This window comes from Geospiza fortis, unplaced genomic scaffold (genome assembly GCF_000277835.1).
Source record: "Geospiza fortis unplaced genomic scaffold, GeoFor_1.0 scaffold195, whole genome shotgun sequence".
Lineage (NCBI taxonomy): Eukaryota > Metazoa > Chordata > Aves > Passeriformes > Thraupidae > Geospiza > Geospiza fortis.
The window spans coordinates 3,362,737-3,372,510 of record NW_005054324.1 but is presented as its reverse complement, the minus strand read 5'-3'; the positions used below and the strand labels follow the sequence as shown (position 1 = coordinate 3,372,510).

At 42.7% G+C, this 9,774-nt stretch overlaps 1 protein-coding gene across 6 annotated transcripts in view; it reads right to left on the bottom strand.

Annotated features, from left to right (window-relative positions):
- The window catches only part of PTPRZ1 (protein tyrosine phosphatase receptor type Z1), a 131,391-nt gene that overhangs the window by 117,099 nt on the left and 4,518 nt on the right, over positions 1–9,774 (bottom strand). The gene's annotated exons all lie outside the window — the stretch shown is intronic.

The following is a 9,774-nucleotide window of genomic DNA, read 5'->3' as shown; positions in this document are numbered from 1 at the left end:
AAATAAGGATATTTTTAATCTGCTCTAAAGTGCACTTGCAATATGTTTTACTATGATGAATGTCTTTTTCTACAGCAAACACGTAGTTGCAAAAGCTAATCAAGTCACGTAAGATTCACACATATTCCTAACAATAGGGCATATCTGTTCCTGCTGTCATTTTTCACAGAATCACAGAATCCTCAAGGTTGGAAAAGACCTCTAAGCTGATCAAGTCCAACCATGAAGTCCATCACTTTATCATATCCCCTTGTGCCACTTTCACATGTTTTTTTTCAATACTTCCAGGAACAGTGACTCCACCACTACCCTGGGCAGCCTGTTTCATCAGTGAAGACATTTTTTCTAATATCTAATCGAAACCCTGTTTTCATGAGGACAACCACTGCTCAGAAAAATCATTAGAATATTTTCTGTCACAGTCTTACCACTCACACAAAACGTTTGGAACATCCCATACAGACAGAGATGACTACTGCCACATGGAAACATACTTTGTCTGCTGATTCATGCATTACAAATCCCACTGTGGATAGCAAAAACCAGAAAATACTGAAAAAGACTCAGATTAAAGGATATCTTTGCATAATCCTCAGGAATTTTTCATGGAGCTATTTTTCACTAATGGATTAAAAGAATAATTTCTAATCTAAGTATTCCTGAATTAATTCTGTTGAATGTAATACTGTCTTGACATGGGTCAAATACATACATAACTTCTAAACACAGAAATCTTTTCTGTCTCCCATAAAGACATACCAAAAAATAAACCTTTGAAGCTGATTAGGCAATGGCGCAGAAAATAAAACTCACAGAGAAACAAAATAAAGAATTTACATTTTTAACCAATGTTTGGTTAGTTCTAATACCAAACATATTGATTTATGTTTGCTTGATTTTTTACTATACTAAAGCACTAAGCAAAAAAGAAATCCCTTTTTCTTCATCCCAAATCAAGGAGGAGGAACAAACAGGGAAAAAGAATTGCATCAGGTATGTAAGAATTATGCTTTAAAAGGGGTGCAGAAATTAGTCAAGGAGAACCCTGACAAAGATGCTGGAGTAATTTTACATGAGTAAACTACCATGTAACTGCCTGTTTTTTGGCAAAATGTGCATGTAGTGAGAAATGGGGCTGACAGAGAGGCCAAACCATTTATACGAGAATATGAGAGGTGGAAGTGGAGAGGATTAATGAGTAATGGGCAGATGAGCCTGAGAATACTCTCAGAATTCAGCCAATGCAAAATTTGACGCTGAAATAAAATGAACTGAAATCTCCTATGGTTGTATCAGGTGTGGGGTGAGAACACTGCCAGTTCTCTAAGGTTTTCAATTGGCTAGTATTTTAACTTTACCTCTAGCCCCTGATGTCATACAACCACATGAGCAATTTCAAATACTTTCCTTTAAAGGAGGTTTCTTACCTTATACTTCTACAAGCAATCTTATTTAAAATAGCAAATGGTCAACAGCCTCAAAACACAATAATCAAACTCAAAATGTAAACTTTTAAGTCTCATGATTTTATGTTGTATTTAAGATATATAGCCTCCTATTTATATTTTTCTTTCTTTTACTGTATGCATTTTGAAATGCTGAGAGGTACTTGAGATGCTAAGTGAGCACTCAGTACCTCAGCTTACAAATGTACCAGTCCATCATGAGGTATGACTGGTTTATGTTGTTTTGGTGGGCAGCTGGCTAGCACAGCCAGATGCACTCTGCTTTTTTTTTTGCACAGTTTGAAACTGTGCCATGATAGTCACTGACAGGAACTCCTAGATCACTGACAGGGCTCTCTCCTGCTTCAGGTGCCACAGGCTCTTATAAAAAACATAGCACTCTACAATTACAAAGAAAGTAAAAAACACCAGAAAAATAGGTTGGCCTTTTGCTCCCACATTGGAAACACTTTTCAGAATTCCACTATTGTAATCACAGAATGACTAGATTGGAAGAGACCTTCAAGCTCATCGAGTCCAACCCATGCCCTCAACTAAACCACGGCACCGAGTGCCACATTCAGTCTTTTTTTAAACCCATCCAGAGTTGGTGACTTCACCACCTCCCCAGGCAGGCCATTCCAGAACTTTATCACTCTTTCTGTAAAAAACTTTTTCCCAATATCCAACCTATATTTCCCTTGACACAGCTTGAGACTGTGTCCTCTTGTTCTGTCAGTGCTGCCTTGAGAAAGAGACGGACCCACACCTGGCTACAGCCACCTTTCGGGGAGCTGCAGAGAGTGACAAGGTCACCCCTCAGTCTCCTTTTCTCCAGGCTAACCACCCCCAGCTCCCTCCGTCGTTCCTCAAAGGGTTTGTGTTCCAAGCCCCTCTCCAGCCTCGTTGCCTCCTCTGGACACACTCCAGCATCTCAAGGTCCTTCCCAAACGGAGGGGCCAGAACTAGACAGAGCACGCAAGGTGCAGCCTCACCAGTGCTGAGTACAGTGGGAGAATGACCTCCCTGCTCCGGCTGGCCACACTATTCCTGACACAGGCCAGCATGCCATTGGCCTTCTTGGCCACCAAGGCACACTGCTGGCTCATGTTCAGCCGGCTGTCACCAGCACCCCCAGGTCCCTTTCTGCCGGGGCACTGTCCAGCCACACCGTCCCCAGCCCATAACATTGCAGAGGGTTATTGTGGCCAAAATGCAGGACTCGGCACTTGGACTTATTAAATTTCATCTCATTGCACTCTGCCTATCCATGCCGCTGTTCCAGGTCTCTCTGCAGAGCCCTTCCCCCTTCCAACAGATCGACACATGATCCCAGCTTAGTGTCATCTGCAAATTTACTATGAAAGGCTCAATCCCCTCATCTATGTCATCAATAAAACTATTGAACAGAACTGGCCCCAGCACAGAGCCCTGAGGGACATCACTGGTGACTGGCCCCAGCTGGATGCAGCACCATTCACCATCACTCTCTGGCCATCCAGCCAGTTCCTAACCCAGCACACGGTGCTCCTGTCCAAGCCCTAGGCTCCTGTCCAAGTCCTAGCCCTAGAAAACTAAGAGTGTGCTGTGGGAGACAGTATCAAAGGCCTTGCTGAAATCCAAATAAACAACATCCACAGCCTTTCCTGCATCCACCAGGTGGGTCACCTGGTTGTAAAAGGAGACCAGGTTGGTCAAACATGACCTACCCCTCCTAAACCCCGTGCTGGCTGGGCCTGATACCCTGGCCATCCTGGAAGTGCTGTGCGATTACACTCAGTATAAACTGTTCCATCGCCTTACAGGGTACTGAGGTCAGGCTAACTGGCCTATAATCACCAGAATCCTACTTCCCACCCTTTTTGTGAATGGGTATCACATTGGCCAGCTTCCAGTCCTCTGGAACCTCCCCAGTGAACCAGGACTGATGGATTTACTGCTGGTAAATGATGGAGAGTGGCTTTGCAAGCTCATCTGCCAGCTCCCTCATCCCCCTGGGATGGATCCCATCTGGTCCCATAGATTTATGAACATCCAAGCAGCTCAGCAGTTCTCTGACTGCCTCCTCCTGGATAACAAGAGGACCATTCTGTTCCCTGGCACCATCTACCAACCCAGGAGGACACCTGTCTTGAGGACAAGCCATCTTCCCACTAAAGACTGAGGCAAAGAAGGTGTTAAGCGCTTCTGCCTTCTCCTCATCTGCAGTTACTGAGTTCCCTCCCATCCAGTAGAACAAAAAGGCCGGTCTTACCCTTCCTTTTGCCATTAATATATTTGTATAAACATTTTTTATTATCCTTTACAAAAGTCTCCAAATTAAGTTCAAACTGAGCTTTGGCTTCCCTGATTTTTTTCCTACATGCCCTAGCAACCCCCTTAAATACTTCCTGAGAGACCTGACCCTCCTTTCAAAGAAAATACACCCTCTTTTTATTCCTAAGTTCCTTTGAAACCTCATTGCCCATCCAGGCTGGACGTTTGCCTCATCAACTCATCTTTCAACACACAGGGACAGTCTGCTCCTGCACCCTAAAGATCTCTGTTTTGAAGCACACCCACCTTTCCTGGACTCCTTTGTTTCTAAGGGCTGCTTCCCAAGGACTCTTTAAGTCTCCTAAATAGGTCAAAGTCTGCCCTCCAGAAGTCCAATGTAAAAATCGTATTGATCCTCCTCCTGATTTCACCAAATATTGAGAACTCTGTAATTTCATGATCACTATGCCCCAAGTGGTCTCCAACCACCAGATGTCTCACCAGCCCATCTCTATTTGTTGTCCCTCCCCTGGTGCACTCACTCACCAGCTGTGACAAAAAGCTGTCCTCCACACACTCTAAGAACTTCCTGGAATGCCTCTTTTTTTCTGTATTAAGTTCCCAGAAGATGTCTGCTAGGTTAAAGTCACCAACAAGAACAAAGGCTGGTCGTCCTGAAACATTCTCCAGCATTCTGCAGCTTATGGAATAAGCTATCCACTGCCTGGTTGGGTGGATGATAACAGACTCCCAGTAGGATGTCAGCCTTGTTGGCCTTCCCCTTAATTCCTACCCATACTCATCATCATTAGTTTTAATACCCATGGCATCAAAATCTCCCCTAAATAAAGAGCCACCCCTCCAACTCTTCTCCCTTTCCTGTCTGTCCTGAAGAGCTTGTAGCCATCCAGTGCAGCACAACAGCTATGTGAGTCATCCCACCACGTTTCTGTGATGGTGACTACATCACAGCTTTGCTGGTGCACCATGGCTTCCAGCTCCTCTTGTTTGTCACCCATGCTGCATGCATTAGCATACACACACCTCAGCTGGGCTACTGATTTCACCCCTAAACCAGGCTTACCACCCTCGGACTTGCTCCCAGAGAGCCCAGCTGCATCCCCTTCTCCTTTCAAACCCACTTTAAAGCCTTCTCAATGAGTTCTGCCAGTTCATGAGCTAAAATCCTTCTGCCCTTAACAGAGAGACGGAGCCCATCCAGTTCCAGCAGACCAGGTGCCAAAAAAGTTGCCCCATGATCAAACAACTCAAATATCTGCTGATGACACCAACCCTTGAGCCACTTGTTGATAGTGTGGGCTCTCCTATTCCTTCCATAGTTTTTCTCTGCCACCAGAGGGACTGAGCAGAACACCACCTGCGCTCCTGCCCCATCAACCACTTGACCCCATGCCCTAAAGTCCCTTTTAATTGCCCTGACACTCCTCTTTTCAATCTCATCACTGCCAGCCTGGAGTTTCAGCAGTGGGCAATAATCAGAGGACTGAATCAGCCCAAGGAGTCTCTTGGTAATATCCAGTACCTGGCCCAGGGAGGCAGCAGACCCTCGACATATGGGGCCCCCTATTCCTCTCAGAAGGGAGTCACCCACTACAATTACCCTTTTCTTTTTGATGTTAGAGGTGCTGATCCCTCTGACAGATGAAGCATAATTGGGAGGCACACTGGCAGATCATTTTCTTCTCCATCATCTGGCTGACCTTCTGGATTCAGGAGCTCAAACCTATTCTGAAGTGGCACCTGGGTTGGTGATGGGGATCAGGAGGAATTTTTGTTCCCTCCCCGAGTAGGGACCCATTTCCAATCCCCTTCATCCACCAGGTGTTCTCCTACTGCCTGACAGTGGGAGGCATGGGAGTCCTCTGACTCCTGGTGGGCCTCCGTCAAGGATGGAAGGGCTGAACTCCACCCATCTATTTCTGTTTAAATTTCCCTATTACACCTTAGTCTTTCAACTTCCTCCCTAAGCTCAGCCCCAGAAAGGAGATCATTCACCTGTTCACACGTCAGGCAGGCTTCTCCTGCAATGCCCCCTGGTACCACAGACAGGCTCAAACACTCCACCACAGGAAGGGGTCTGGACAGACACATCCTTTTTGGAGGGTTCTATTTTGCTATGCACATTTTTACTAACTGCAGTTTTTCATCGTGTAAAAACCATTACTAACAAAATCCCAAAACCAACCAACTAACAAAACACAACAAACAACAAACTAAAACCTCACTAGCAGGAGGAAACCTGCAGCCCTGCCTGCCCTGCCTGTGTGAACTGCTGTGCCATGTCCTCAGAGATGGGCCTGACACTCCTGTTTGCCTGCTCCCATGATTAGGAACCTTCTTTGAGTTTTCAGTATAAATTTTCACATTGCCAGTTTATAGTTATTTGGGTTTGTGTTAGCGCTACCCTAAAACTTGTATAGGTCTTCTGGAACCTTTTCTCATTGTTTTTTTAACACAAACTTAAAGTGTGTTAGAAAAAACCCCAAAACCAACAGAAAGTCTTGCAACATTGCAAGATGCATGAAATGCAAAGGTAGTGACCAAAACTCAAAGCTTTGAAGAAAAAGGTAGGCACAGATCACACAAGACTCTCCCCAAACTCTGTCCAAATGACAGGTGGGTGGGTTGTGTGGCCAGTGCACCATTTGGAACGGCACATCACAGACAACTAACTGCAGTGCTCCAAGAAGCTGGAAGAAGGGCCTTGGGCCACCCAGGAAGTCCCAGCCTGACAAATTTGTCAGTAACCATACTTAGACATGCCTATCAGAATAAGACTTACAAAAGGTACTGAAAGAAATAACTGGCATACACTTGAAACTAAATGACTTCTCTAAATGACTAGAAATAGATCAAACACAGTTGGTCAGTTTGGGGATGGAGCCAGAAGAAAAATTGCCCAGAGCAATATTAGGTTCCTTTTATAAAGCCAGCTGTTACTCTGATCATTAGCTATTTAGTCTCAGCAAGCAGATGTTTTTCTTTTTGGGAACTTCTGCTGAAATCATGGAGTTCAGCATATAAAGCAGTTGAAGAATCAAGTGTTTTTTAAAATGCTGATTTTAAAGGCTTATTTTTTCCTCAAAATATTTGCTGTAGCTTTCAAAAAGCTTTCTGTTTCTTTGGTATATGCTGCCCTGGCAGAACATCACAGATTTATCTTTTTTAAGGATTTTTTTCAAGCTTTGAAAAATGGCATTATTTTTGGAAAAGTGTATTCTGAAGCATTATGATACAAACCAGTCTAAATCTCAATGAATTCAATAAATCCTTCCATTTTCTTTAGGAAAATATTTCATGTGGTCTGGATAGCTTATTAAAAAAAATCTGTTCTAATTAAAGAACTTACCATGACAAGAAAATTTTAAATGAGTCAAGAATTCTTTGTCACATTCTGTTACAGAATTTACAAAATGCTGTCTTTCACTAAGATACATTTGATGTGATTTACTTTTATGCAACATTTTTAATTTATAGGATTTTGAAGAACAATTTTTTGTAACATGATTTTAACACAGTAAAAGTACTCTGGATGTATCCTATTTTGCCCTTTCGATGTTACTGTTTAACCACCTCTTCCCTGCTTTACTCTTATCCTATCTCAGCAAACAGATAAATGAGGCAGTGAAGATGGGTAACTTTTCCAATGTTACCTACTTTATATTTCAGCCTTCGGGTAATCCAATATTTAGCAGAAGTTTTTTGGCAATGAGGATGACAATTCCCAGCCAAATTACTAACAGATATAGTGCTCCCAAAAGCTTCTAATGAAATCTCTCACTGGTCAGGTGAGAAGTCCTAGTAGCTTCATATAGAAATAAAAGTTGCTGAATGCTACCTGCACATTAGGATTTTTAATATTTCAATATCACAGAGAAAATTTCAAAGCAACTACATTCTTTACATTTAGTGAAACATAAAGGATAGTAAAAAACCCAAACATGTCACCTTGTATGTCTAACTGGATGCTGGAAAAATCTAGATAAGGAAATAGTGCTTTTTATATGGCAAGTGGCCAAAGTACATCTAGCCTATTTTTTAGCTGCTGAATCTGAAACTGTGGTGCGAAAGATGTATCCAATAGCCTTGACTTAGAAAAAATTTCAAGTGCAAGGCAGCTTTAAGAGAATTACCACTCCAGGCAATAGTAGCAGGCTCCAGGGCCTTGAAGTTCAGGCTGCTCCAGAGTCTTTAGGTGATCTAAGCAGTTACTGAGTGCAGTAACTAGCAACTGGCTTGCCCAAGTGGTACTCAGCTGATCAGGGCAGCTGATGTAAAATGCTGAGTTGGTGAAAAAACATTTGGGCTTTGCTCACCTTTGAGAGGTTAGTCTTTCAAAACTGCAGCCTAGGGTTCCCTTCTTTGAATAAGTATGTGGAACTATTAAAGAAACAAGCAAAATCCGATCTTTTTCAGAGCACAACCAGAGAAAAGGCAGGGGTAGTGATTCATGCATTGTATCCAGCAAGTAGATAATGAAATACTGAGTAGGAGGAGGCATAAGAACTCATATTTCCTATCTTGCTGTAGCATCGTTCTAATTCAGAATCCTTACTTCGGAAGCCTGAAGTGGGTGCTCAAGGAACAGTGAGAAAAAGGCAAACTTATATGCTGGAAAATTTTCTTGCAAACTTTCCCAGGTTCCATTTCCGGCTCCAAAAACTCCTGAAATAGATGTGGTTTCTAACTGCTTAGCAACCCTCTTTTAAGATTTTGCCCAGAACTCTCTCAATTTTTTTTTTTTTAATTTAGAAAAATAAGCTTAATTGCTTCATATTACACAAGAAGTATGAAAAGTCTTCTGATTTGACAAACCTAATGTTTGGAAACAGAAGGCATGGTTCAAATCCCTTTATTTCAGATCAGGCCTGCTCTCTAGACTGTCTGGGTAAAAGGCTTCAGTGACTGAGCTACAATATGAGAAGGTGGCACAGCCATCAGCTTGTCCTTTGTCCTGAAGACAAGTAGCAGCAGGCAGATCAAGACACCTGATTCTGTGAGCAGATATTTAGGGAAGCCTTACTGACTTAAGGTTCAGGAAAGTCACCTGAAAGGGCATTTGCATGTGGATCCAATGAAACTTTGGAGTGAAAGAGGCACTGAGATGCACACAGTAAGGTCAGGTAAGACACATGCAGGAGAGGAACTATAGCTGCCTGAAAGCTTCCTGGAAGCCATCAAGGTATGAGCTGAGTCAGGGAACCTTTTGATTAAAATTTTGGGTTTAGACACCTGAGTTCCACAGGCATCCTAGTTCCATTGCCAAGCATTCCTCAGCAGATGTAGGATAGTACTTTCACCATCCTTGTGACTTTCACCACAATAATGAGTTCTGAAATTAACTAACTCAAACAAAACTCCAGGGGTCTTCAAACAGTAATGAAAAATACTGATTTGCAGGGTGAAATATAACTACTTCCAATGGATGAAAGAAAACCAAAGCCAAGTATGGGAAATAAGAGTTTTTGAGAGACCTGCCTCATCTAGAATAATCTGACACTCTCACACACTATCTGCTTTACTTAAAAAGTCTATTATTTCACCTGTATCAGATAGCGCCATAATTACCAGCCAGTGATGCAAATAAACCCTCACCTTGTTTCTAAAATTTCCAGTTATTTCCAGTTTAGCCTCATGACTGAATGGACCAACATCAGTAATTTGTATTCAACAAGCAACCTGCACCATACCTTCCTACAAAAGTATTCTGCCGCCAACAGCTCCTCAACAACCTGCAGGAGCCAAGTTTCATTTATAGTCCCAGCCTCTTTGAAATATTTGCTATCTTTCATTTAGTGGATCTTGTTTATTTAATACTGTAAGTCCTTTTCTTCCTGTAGATTCATCTTTCTAATACAGAAGGCTTGACATGTATTCAAAAAGGTAACTTTTGTCTTTATGGGAAAAGAAGCTTATTGAATAGCCAAAGGATGTCTTGTACAGGAAAGCCACATAAATGGTGCAAGAAGCTGTGAGAACTGAGCTGTTAAATGGGAGCTGGAGGCTCCGGAACTGCCACAGACTTCCAGGCCCTACGGGGAATACTGAGAAG